This window comes from Mustela nigripes, unplaced genomic scaffold (assembly GCF_022355385.1).
Source record: "Mustela nigripes isolate SB6536 unplaced genomic scaffold, MUSNIG.SB6536 HiC_scaffold_75, whole genome shotgun sequence".
Lineage (NCBI taxonomy): Eukaryota > Metazoa > Chordata > Mammalia > Carnivora > Mustelidae > Mustela > Mustela nigripes.
This window is the reverse complement of record NW_026739490.1, coordinates 662,512-675,129: the sequence shown is the minus strand read 5'-3', so window position 1 is coordinate 675,129 and position 12,618 is coordinate 662,512.

Genomic DNA, 12,618 nt, shown 5'->3' with positions numbered 1-12,618 from the left:
TGTAATAGAACATAATTCTTTATCTTATTTAAGTTCTTTATGCAGGGTATCTTTTGCTAGACTCAAAACACAGCTCCTTACTTACCAGAACTTAGTTCATCAGCACGCCCAGGAAAAGATGCAATAAGGAAATAATAAGATATATAACATACTGTATAAACAAATAAATGCACACTTACATACACACACTCACACAATATTTTGTATGTATATAATATACAATATTTCAGTTACCATATATATGTATATATATACAATTAACTATAACTTATAGTTAATTGAAAATTAAATGTAACTTAATACATAATTTACAGAACTCAAGATATTAGGAGTCATCACCATTAGTTTTACTGAGAATAATCCCCAAAACACTCATTAAAATACTGGTTCTTCTTTTCTTTTCTACAGATTTATTGGGATGAACAAAGCCGTGTACCTATGTGCGTGTGTTGTGATTTTGACCCTCAACATTAACAGAAAAAGATTCAGTTTCAGATCTTATCAACTGAAAATTTCCAATAGAGTCAACCACTATCAATGAGGATACAGCTGGTGGTGCCCAGCTGTAGCTTCTAACGCCACAAGAGCAGAATGATTGATTCCTCTCCAGTGCCTTTTAAACTATGATCTAAAAAGCTATGTGCCCAAAGTCTGGAGAACCTCTTCTTAGAGCAAACAGATAAAATACCTCAACAACCACTAAGCCAGGGCATTTGGCTTTTAGAAATCCCAACAGAAGAGATCTGCTCTGTGCAAAAAGATAGATAAAAGACATATATCCTAAGCCTGAACTCTATCACCCCAGTGGACATTAACCCTCAAAGCTGAGGCAGAATAGCACTAATGGGATTTTGTCCCCAGTAATATGCCCTTGTTTCTTAATGAACCCTTCCAGCAAATGGAAAGCTCAGAGACTCTTCCAGTATGTTGAAGGAGACCCTTACTATCTGAGCTCTCTCTTCAATAATGAACAACAGATTGTTTCCAAGGTTCTGTGGGCAATTATAAATTTACCTCTTGCCAACAGCTTCATAATCAGGAGAACAAAGGCCACTTTCACTCCCTGCAGCCCCTGAGTGAAGTCTACCAGTCAGCCCTTTACAGAAAGTAAAAGCCAACAAGTTTTCAGGTGACAAAGGTGGTCAGCCCCTGGAGTGGAAAAGGCAAATGACAGGTTTTGGGGTGGTTTTTTGTTGTTGTTGTTGTTGTTGTTTTGTTATGGCTGGCTTTCACCCCAAGCTAGAATGAGATACTACTATAATGAAACCTTACCTCTCTCTCTCTCTCTTTTTTTTTTTTTTTCCTGAGCCATGCCATGCTTTATCCACTGAGGAATATCTCCTGAAGTTTAAATATATGCATGTTTAAGAATCTTATTGTTACGCTTTGTTTGAGAGAAAAATCACAAAAAAGATAAGAATTGTAGAAAAGAATATGGTGAATTTGTAGCAGAATGACAACTAGAAAAAATCCACCTAACATTTTTCTCTGTCAAGTGGCTTTCACGGTTGCCCCCTGGGAACACTTACATCCCTTCTGAAGACAATAGGATAAATTAGCCTGTGTTTTCTCACAGGTGCTCAGCACAACCGTGTCTACCTTTTTCTCCTCTGAGTATCCAGTTCAGTTAGACAACGGTGGGATCTGGGCCAGCCCCATAATTCTCAGCCCTTTATCTTAATAGGATTTCTGAGAAGTCATGTGGATACGGATCATACAAATTATTCTGCCTTTTTGGGTCTCAGTAGCAGGAAAGTGTCTGCTAATGAGATTTCAGTATTGACAGACAATCAACATTTTCCAGAAAGGAGATGGCATCATTTTCAATGTGCAGGAAACAATTTCTCAAGTTCAAAAAGTACAGGAAATATCAAACGATGATTTTAAAATTACGATCCTATGGGCAGGTTATTTATTTTTGACCAATATTTCTCAATAGAAATAAAGTGTCTTTTTGTTCTTTTTCCAATCTGGAGTCACTTTCTACTGCTCCAAAAATTAGTATCTGATAATGTTAAATAATTCCTGCCCACAAAGTAGACCTAAGTTCTCAGAATGTTTAGATACATATAAATGAACAGTATCTGGAATTTAAGTTCAAATAGTGAAACACAATCTATCTTGTATCTGCCTTTTTTCATTTCCTGTGATCAACAAGCAGAAAGGCAGCAGCTTCTAATGTCATTTCCCAAAGTGGGTTCCATTTGTCCCTAGTCGAGGGTCCTGGACAAAAACACTCATAGGAACAAGTATGAGCCTCAGTGAAAACTACAACTATTTAGATCGCCACCTTCCAGGTTATTTGATTTTAGTCTCTCATTGTCCTTGAGCTGTTTTACAACACTTTATGTCATAGACATCTGATGGGAATGCCGTGATTTTTGTCTATAGACAAGCGGACTCTCTCCTATGTGACAAAAGAGCAAGAGGCTTCCCTTCCTGTCCTGTAGGAACCTCAGTACTGCTTCATATGCACACTCCTCTTCATGCTCTTGATCTAGAAATGTGTCCACCTTTTCTGTCTGGTTCTTTCACTGACTGTGAGTTCAATAAAATCTTTAACATATATTCATTGATCTATTGGTCTGTGAGTCATTTTATCCCCTAGTGAAATCATCTTTTGACATGTGTATCTATTTTTTTAGAAAAGATACTACAAGTTTGGGAAAAGCTGGTAATGAGGACAGGCCACTGAGCAGAGACTCTGAGACTTGAGTCCTGCCAAGACTGCCCTTAACAACGGGATGGCTATCTTTTAACTTTCTGTTGTGGAAAATTTCAGACAGATTGTAGAAAGAACATGATGATGGCGTTTCCTCCATCTAACCACTACCCAGCTTTCGCAATTGCCAATTGTGGCCAGTCTTATCTTTTCCGTTCTTTCCCCACAACTTCCCGTGGGATTATTTTGAAGCAAATTCTAGACATCATACCACGTTGTGTATCTCTAAAAGATCAAGGCTCTTTTTAAAAAGTCATAGCCACAATACCATTATCATACATAAAATCTGACAAAAATTGCTGTAAGTCATCAAACATTCAGTTATTCAAATTGCAACTTTCCGACAAATCGTCTTCTGGCTCTGAACAACACTTCTTCTGTTGATCTTCGCTTATACTCTTTGAAGGTGCATTTTTAGGGGTACAGGTCTTCTCCACTATCCAAAACAAGAGTGTTCCCATGAAAACCTTCAAAAGCCAAGAGGGCATAATAAAGCTAAGACGCAATTACGATTTTATATGGAAAAATTTTCGAGTGATTTCAGAGCCAAAACATAATTGCTTTTAGGTTTTCCTGATATCTTCGGACCCTGCTGAGGGATACACAAAATCAATCAACCACGGATGTTCACATGCACATTCAAAATTATGGCAGCTCAATGCTGAAAAGTTGAGTATAAGTGGGGGCAGGAGCTTAGTGGGGTAACATTCAGTGCTTGGAGCACGAGCTGCCTTTACAAGAGCTTGCTGCAAAACAAACCCTAGGGGTGACTGGGTGGCTCAATGGGTTAAAGCCTCTGCCTTTAGCTCAGGTCATGATCCCGGAGTTCTGGCGTTGAGCCCCACATCACCGGCTCTCTGCTCATCAGGAAGCCTTCTTCCTCGTCTCTCTCTGCCTGCCTCTCTGCCTGCTTGTGATCTCTGTATGTGAAATAAATAAATAAAACTTTAAAAAACAAAACCCTAGAAGCTACTTGTGAATTTCACATTTCTTTTTAAAGCAAAAATCATCTCTGTTATTTCTTTTGGTTAGAGAAAACAGGTATTAATGTAGGTCCGTCATAAATGCCAAGTGGCTTAAGGCAGACTTCCAAAAAAATGGGGGATATCTGTATCTTGTTGAAATATTGTGCCTCTGAAATATTCAGCTTGGTCTGAAATTTTAGAAATTCAGACCCTTGTTCAAATGCACCATTTTGAATTACTACTTCAAGAAAATGAGCAGTAAAATGGTTTTGAATGAGCCTCTCCCATTAAGGTGTTTATGTGTATAGAATTTTAGGTAAAAGATTTCTTAGAATGGGCCACTCTTTCACTATTTATCTACTTCAACAAGTCTTCCAAAATGATGATGCAGCTGACCATTGAACAATGTGGGGGGGTTAGGGGATCTGCCCCTCTGCACAGTTGAAAATCTGAGGAACTTCTGAGTCACTAAAAACTTAACTACTAGTAGTCTACTGTTGACCAGGAGCCTTACGGATAAAGTAAACAGTTGGTCAACACATAAAAAGCATAAGCAATTGCTAAATAAGATCTCTGAATTTCTCTGCAAGTTCATGAATGTAAGAGGCATTCATTTCATATCTTTAGATTTGCCTCTATCATATAAGCCAGTAGAAAACACTCTGGAATGAAAAGCTAATTGTCTTCACTATTAATGATTGGGAGGTATCTTAGTCAGCTTGGGGTGTTATAACAAAATATCACAGACTGGTGGTTTAACCAACAAAAATTTATTTTCCTCATTGGGGCTGAGGACTTTAAGATCAAGGTGCTGGCTGCTTTGGTCCCTGGGAGAGTTCTTTTTCTGGTCTGCAAATGGCCCTCTTCTTTGCGTCCTCACATGGTAGAGAGCGGGGAGGGGACAGTGCTCTGGTGTCTTTTCTTCTTCTTCTAAGCCTTCTAGCCCTATCAGATGAGGACCTCCCCCACCCTTATGAATTCATCTAACCATATCACTTCCTCAAAGGACCTTTTCTCTAAATACACTCACACCAGAGATTAGGGCTTCAACATATGAGGTTGGGGGTGGGGACACAAATATTCAGTCCATAACTGTAGCTTGTTCCAAATTTTCATCTTCCATGAATCATTCATTCAAGTGCTCAGGCCAAATGCCTAAGAAACACTACTAATTCTTCTCTTTCCCTTTCACCTTCCACATCCAATCTATTTGCAACTCCTACTGGCTTCATATTATATCCCAATTCCCATCACTAACCAGCACCTGTGTTTCAATTATTATGGTCTAAGCTACCATCTTCTCTCACTGGAGATGGTGGCCCAAAGATGAATTTAATAATGGATCAAATCATATCATTCATCTGCTTCAACCCTGCAATGACTTTCCATCCCTCTTGGAAGAAGAGCCATACTTCTTGCCAGGTGGCCTTCAAGGCATTACAGGATTTGCCCACTCCCACCACACACACACTGAAGGCTTCATCTCCAGCTATTCACCTTCGATTTATTTCTGCTTGAAGATATACTTATTATATCCCCAGAGCCCTTGTAAAAGCTTTTCTTCTCCAAGAAGTGGTTACCTTCTAGATTTTTCTAAAGCAGGCTCCTTCTCGTTATTGAAGAAATCACTCAAATGGTGCATTTTCAGAACGGACTTCCTTGACCCCATTTAATTGCACCTCCTTCCCTAATCCTGCCCCTTATCTTTATTTTCTTCATAGCACTCATGAGAATCTCAAATTAAGTCTTTTGACATTTGTTTATTAGTCTTGGTGCCTCCACTAGCATGTAAGCTTCTTGAAGTCACAGGATCATCTCTCTTTCCACAGTGGAGTCTCCAGTGTCCAGAATGGAGAGTGCCATATAGGATGCTATGGTAGGCTGAATGACTCCCCCGACCTGCTTCAACATGCTCATACCCTTATTCCTGGAACCTGTGCATATGTTACCTTGAATGAGAGATGGACGTTACAGATGTGGTTAAATTAAGGATCTTAAAATGGGAAGGTTATTCTGGATTATCTGTGTGGGCTCAAATGTAATCATGAGTTTTTATAAGACAGAGGTAAAGAGGCCAACAGAGGAGAAGATTGATGTGATGGCAAAAGCAGAGAGTAGAATGATGTGGCCAGGAACCAAAGAATGCTGGCTGCTTCTAGGAGCTGGAAGAGTCAGGGAAATGCATCCTCTCCTGGAGCCTGCAGAAGGAAGCATCCAGCTGACACCTTGATTTTAACCCCTTGAGACGCATTTTGAACTTTTAACTTCCAGAACTGTAAGAGGATAAACTTTTTGTTGTTGTTGTAGTTTTTGTTTTATATTTTTATTTATTTATTTGGCCGACAGAGATCACAAGTAGGCAGAGAGTCAGGCAGAAGGAGAAAGGAGGAATCAGGCTCCCTGCTGGAGCAGAGAGCCTGATGCAGGGCCCTGGGACTCTGAGATCACGACCCAAGCTGAAGGCAGAAGCTTTAACCCACTGAGCCACCCAGTTGCCCCTAAACTTTTGTTTTAAGCCACTAAATGTGTAATAATTTGTTACAACAGCTGTAGAAAATAAATATAGATACATTTAATAGATATTTGCAGACGTAATTATGATTTAGCACAAAAGTTATAAACTAACACTTTTTCTATTCAAATCTAATCTCTTAATGAGTGCATGTAAATCACTTTATACAATCACTCAATAAATGCCAACTATCGTATTATTATTGCTTTTGGTTCAAAGAGAAACCCTAGCCTTGTGCTCCTTAACCTACTTCATGTCAAAATCACTCAAAGAAGTTTAAAATGCTTGTACTTTATCTCCCAAAGCCAAGCCAGCTACATAATTTGCAGGGCCACTTAGTCATACATTATTTAGAATTTTGAAACAGCAGCAATGTGACATTTAAAGATTTTTATTTATCTATTTCAGAGAGGGAGAGAGCACATGTGCCAACATGGGAAGAGCAGACAAGGAGGGGGAGGGACAAGCAGACTCAGCGCTGAGCACAGAGTCACCCATGGGGCTTGGTCCCAGGACCTGAGCCAAAACCAAGAGTCAGGCACTCCCCCTAGGCACCCCAACAATGTGACATTTAAATTGAGCTCTGAGCCCTTTTAAGCTTGGGCCCTGTAGAACTGTATAAGTCGGATTCCCATGGAGCCCCTTGGGATGGAGGACTCTGAAAGAATTCATCTAGGGCAGTGTTCTGGTGTCTGTGGTATTTGAAAAGCCAAGTTATTCTAGTATAAAGCCACAGCTGAGAATCTCTAAACAAGCATGTTTGGGGCCCATGCCCAATGCTCGCTCCCCAGAACATTACTGAAACAACCTCTTGGTAAGACAAAGTTGAATGTATCTCTTACTCTAGTAAGGCAGAGCACTGCCTCGACACAGTCCTAGTAACATCTCAGAAGGGAAAGGATGAACTTGGAATATTAATTGAAATCTGGGAGTCTCAATTAAGGTAGTTTTCTTCTCAGGAGGGAAGGCAGGCTTGGTTGGAACCGGGTAAGAATCAGAACACAATAGTTCAGGGATGGTGAACACAGGAAGCCAAAAAGACTTAAAATAAATAATGATATAAATAAATAATATATATATATATAAATATATATATAAATAAATAATATATAAATATATAAAAATATAATTATATAAATAAATAAATAATGATGCCTTCTACTGAAGAGTCTGATGGGCCTTTTAGAAAGTTTCTGGAAATAGCATAAAATTATTTGTAACTTTTAACTTCCTGTGCAAGTGTTTCTAGGAGTAGTAAAGTTAAACTGATTGAAGACAATAGAATAATAGTCACATTAATATAGACAATAAGCTGTGTAGTCTGAATCCTCACCCCGAAGGGTTAAATGATTTGCATACTATTACCTAATGAGTGAGTCAAGCTAGAACCTAAACGTTCTTATTCCCCAGATAGTGCTCATACCACTTTTTTTTTACAGATTGCTTCTACTGAACACATGGGAGGTACAACTACTTAATTAAAACCTCTTGAGTTACACAGAATTCTCACTAAATATATTTCAAAGACAGTATCTACTGTAATAGGCATTAAACTTCCAATTTTAAAATAATAACTTCCAATTCGGGGTTTTTAAAAGATTTATTTATTTATTTTTATTTTATTTGGAGAGAACAAGTGGGCAGGACAGAGGAAGAGGGAGAAAGAGAGAATATCAAGCTGACTCCATGCTGAATGCAGAGCCTGAGGTGGGTTCGATCTCATGACACTGAGATCAATCACGACCTGAGCTGAAACCAGGAGTTGGATGCTTAACTGAGTGCACGACCCAGATTCCCCCTCCCATTAGGTTTTAAACAGAAAAGCTTAAAGTATTAACTTTTCATCATTAAGATGGCAATATTTTCCAATTTAAAGGTAAATTATGAAAATGATTTTTGAGGATTTTGAAACTGTTACACACATAAAAGTATCTGTAAATCTCCTAGTTCAATGTGTATCAGGGAACTAAGTTGCTTGAGGAATCAGATTTGAGAGGGAAGGCTTCGTTACTATTTCATGGCTGTTACTGTAAATGGAAATATATCCCAGTCTTTTAGTCTAATTGCCTTCCTTTCTTCACACGATGAAGGGATGTATGTTTTAGAAACTTTTACGAGAAATCCCCATCTTTCCATGCACATGGAGTTAGGTCAATTAATAGAAGTCTGTTGAATTTTACCTACATTAGAGAAGTTTTTGTGAGCTTTCAGAATAAATTCTAATTTCCTGTTGGCATTATTTCTCCAAAAGAAAGCTAATTAATGATGTTTCCTTTGATAGAGAGCCTGTTTTTTTGAGTTGACAATGGTGTCCTGCTGAGAGCTATGTAGCCTCCGGAAAGGCTTTTACATAAAAAACTAAATTGCATACAAACAAACAAACAAACAAACAAACATTAGCATTGCATGCTTTTTGCTGGGAAATTATGATGGTGACAGGGAGAGGAGGACAGAGGCCGAGGCAAAAATTTTCCCATGCTAGAGGTAGCAAATGTGAGATTTTCTTTTTCTACAGCCTAATTTACTTTTCTTTTTTAAGATTTCATTATTGGACACAGAGAGAGAGATCACAAGTAGGCAGAGAGGCAGGCAGAGAGAGAAGGGGAAGCAAGCTTCTTGCTGAGGAGAGAGCCCAATGCGGGTCTCGATCCCAGGACCCTGAGATCATGACCTGAGCCAAAAGAAGAGACTTAACCCACTGAGCCACCCAGGCACCCCTCTACAACTTAATTTACTTCTGAGCAAATGAAAAGAACTGAATTGAATTAATATCAATAACTTGGAACCCATTAGAGCATCTTTCATTCAAATGTGAAAATTGTTATAAGTAAATGTTGGGGAAGAAAGAAAGAACAATTGTTTTATTTCTAGTTTTAGAATGAAGATTCAAAGTGTCAAACTCAGAAAGAAAAAAGGGGGAATAAGGGGGGAGGTGATGGATGAAAATATGGTCCATAGAGGAAACAAATGATATCAGCTGTAATTTATTTTTATTTCACTGTAATGTGACAGGGACAATGTATTAATTTATGAATATTTGATCATCTCCCCCCAGCAAGGAGCAGCTTTACTATATTCCATTTCTTCCTTTGTCTTCTTCCTTCCCCCTAGACCTTGTTATATAAACTCAAAGCAGTCAGGTGAAGAAAGGGGCCAAAGGAAAAAACGAGATAAAAAGAGAAAAGAAATGAGATCTGTGAAAAGAGAAAAAAAAATGAGACATGGAAGGAAAGGGGAAAGAGGAGTTAAAAAATAAGAGCTTCTTTAAAAGGAATCCAGGGAAAAGTTTGTAGGGGGAGAGAATGAGCAAAGGGGTAGAAGGTGAAGAGCAGTCAAAACAGAGAGATGGAGTGGGGGCTTTTACAAAAGTTTCATGGGTAATAAATTGGACCCTCCTTAGGATTATTCCAGAGATAGAATTATGTTTCTGGTTCCTGGGCTGTGTTGCATTGGCTGGAAAGACTGAACCACGTAGGGTCACTAAATGTATCTGGGTTACATTTTGGGCGTGAATCTCCAAGTCTTTGGAATTTGTGATGTGATCTCCAACTGCACCTTGACTTCAATTATCACCTGAGTCAATGGTGCATTTTGGTATGAAGGCCAGACCCTCGCAACAATGAAATAAAGGAGAGGGAACCGAAGAGTGGGTTTTTGAAGTAACTCAAGAGGTCATGGCAATATGGCTGAGGCTTTGCTGAAATGAAAACAGCAACTGGGAGGGGAAGAAGGAAAAACAGCTCCAGCTTGGAAATCAGATTTGTGAAGCAAATATAATGAATTAAATTGAGATTGTCTTAAAAAAACAAAAAACTTCCTTTGTGAAATTGCAAACGGGACATTAGTTTTAAAACAATTTCAATGGCCATCTAACTTCTTAAGAAATTATATTCCTTTCTCAGTAGAGAAAGGCGGCCTATTTTAGTCCTGCTTGGAGTGGTCAAAACCTTCCTGCTGCACTGGTGGTGAACAGACTCATTCCAGGGGCTTCTGGCTGCTGTCGTGGAAGTCAACTTCAAGCAGGGTTTGGAACCAGTGCAACAGAATAATAGCTCCCAGAAACTTGAGAAATTTATGGGAAATGCCATGCCAAAAAAGGGCCAAAGTAAAAACCCCGAGTTGATAATCCAACAAAATGATACAAAGATGCACAGACACAAAAATAGAGATGCTAGCATCTACCAATCTCCCCCAGGGATGATTTATGAAGTCAAAGCTAAAATTTTAAAAAGCTGCCATTAATGTTATGGTTGTTTTTGAGAGGACGTTCCCCCTAAGAAGTGGCTGGAAGAATTCCTAAAGTGGATTGCACCAGGGATGATGGAATGAAGTTTGGCAAATCTACTGGTTGGAGTAAAGAAAGAGGTGAGTGAGCCATGTTTTGCTGGGTTTTAATCCCAAAGCAAGAGCCTTATGAATTCTCGCTATTGGTGAAGCAGACCTAGGTTGAGGAGGATAAAGAATGAATTGTAATGGCTTTCAGGATCACCTAATGTGGCTGGCACCAGAGGCATTGAGCAGATCCAGGATACTAGAAGTTTTAGCAAGGATGCTCCATCTTAGTCACTTCTTCCCATGTTTGCGCTAAATAGGATCCAAATCCTAATCAGGGACCCTGAGATACAGCTCTTCTTGCAGATTGGGCAGCAAAATGCAAGTAGGTTTCCTATGATGAAAGTAGATTTGAAAGAACCCAACACAGGTGAGTCCATGTAGGGATCACTCTTAGCATGCTTGGTCAAACTTAGAGGACCGTACATAGCCAATATTTGCTTCTGTTGTGGAGAAGAGGAACATCTCATGACAGTCTCTACCTCAAGATGTCTATTAGAGGAATAATGTTTCATTACATGAAAAAGGGCAACTGGAGGAGAGGAGGGGAGATTCTCAGGGGTGGGGGATGGTTAAATACTGCATCTGACATGTTGGCCATCAGGGAGTTTTCCCATTCTTTGCTTCCTGTGTTTCTGGAAAGGACAATGATTAATTTTGGCAGAGGCAGCTGAATCTGACAGTTCCTCCTGAATAAATCTGACAGTTCCTCCAGAATAAACTAGAGAAGTTGGGGGCAGCAGATGGAAAGTGTAATAGGCACATAGGCACAATTTCTTTTGACACATGGGCATTCACGACCTCCCTCCCACCTCTCCTCCCAATCAAGGAGAATCCTGGCAATGTCATTTTGGTATTTATTATTTTCCTAGAGCTCTGTGGCCTAATTTACAGTGAAAGAAACTTGTGAGCCAAGATGGGTTAACTGAATTGGAAAGGATCTGTGGAGAAAGGGTCCTTCTCCAGAAAGGGGAAAAATGGAAAGGTAGTAGTAAAAGGGAAATGGAAAGGGAAAGGCAGCAATCAATGCCCACATTTTGGGGATACCATAGCATATATAAAGAATGAAAGAGGCAGGTAGTGTTGACTTGGGTAAGGAATTGCTTTGGGGCTTAAAAGAAGCAGATAGTGAAAGGAAAATAAGGAAATCATTGCTGATTTTTGATTGCAAGATGATGATCTTTTGGATGCAATGATTCACAAAGACAAGTCTATATAAGCCCCAAGATTTATTAAGATCATGGAATCACACCTTACAGCAAAGTAAAAGAGGCAAGAGAACCCCCCAGTTAACTTAAGAAGAATTCGATCACTACCAAATTATTTCCTCCCAGCATTAGTACTTGCTTCCAGGTTCACCTCCTCTTGTTTTCAGGAGCTGGGCAGATCATAGCTGAGCTGTGGGGCCAGTCTACTCCTGGTTCATCCTTAGTGTGCGTTCTTTCAGAGACCCAACCCAAACAAGGAGTTTCAGAGGCCCTCCCATCCTCAGCCAATCCCTGTTCCCTCAGCCAGCCAAAGTTGTCAAAAGCAACACTCAGCCTCTCAGCACACTCTCTACCCCTGCTCCTAGAAACAACAAATTCCCCCCCAGACAAGCAGCCCTGAACACCAGCCTGGCATTTCTGACCTTTCAATCTCCCCTAGATTCTGGCCTGGTACTCCTTCACCATCTGGTAAATGGTGATGCCTTCAAGCACTGTGTGTGTGTGTGTCTAAAATTTATATTAATATCTTAACATACACATATATAAATATATATGTATATATAACTATATAAAATATATAATAAATAAATATATGTATATGTATGTGTGTGTATTTTAGAGTAGCTTTTCTAGTTGTTCTATTTAGGAAGGTTGTTTAAAATTATCTAAAGCTTCATTAATGGATGTGGAAGTCCCTTATCACCCCACTATAAAGATGGGGCACAGAGAAGTTAGGTAACTTGCTCAAGTTCACATCACTGGCAAGTAGTGGACCCAGAATTCAACCCAGGGAGACCTGCACCACATCTGTTTTCTCAAGCATCTTCTCCTGACAAAGGTAATACACATTGCTTGCTAGTGATATGAGAACAAATCTTG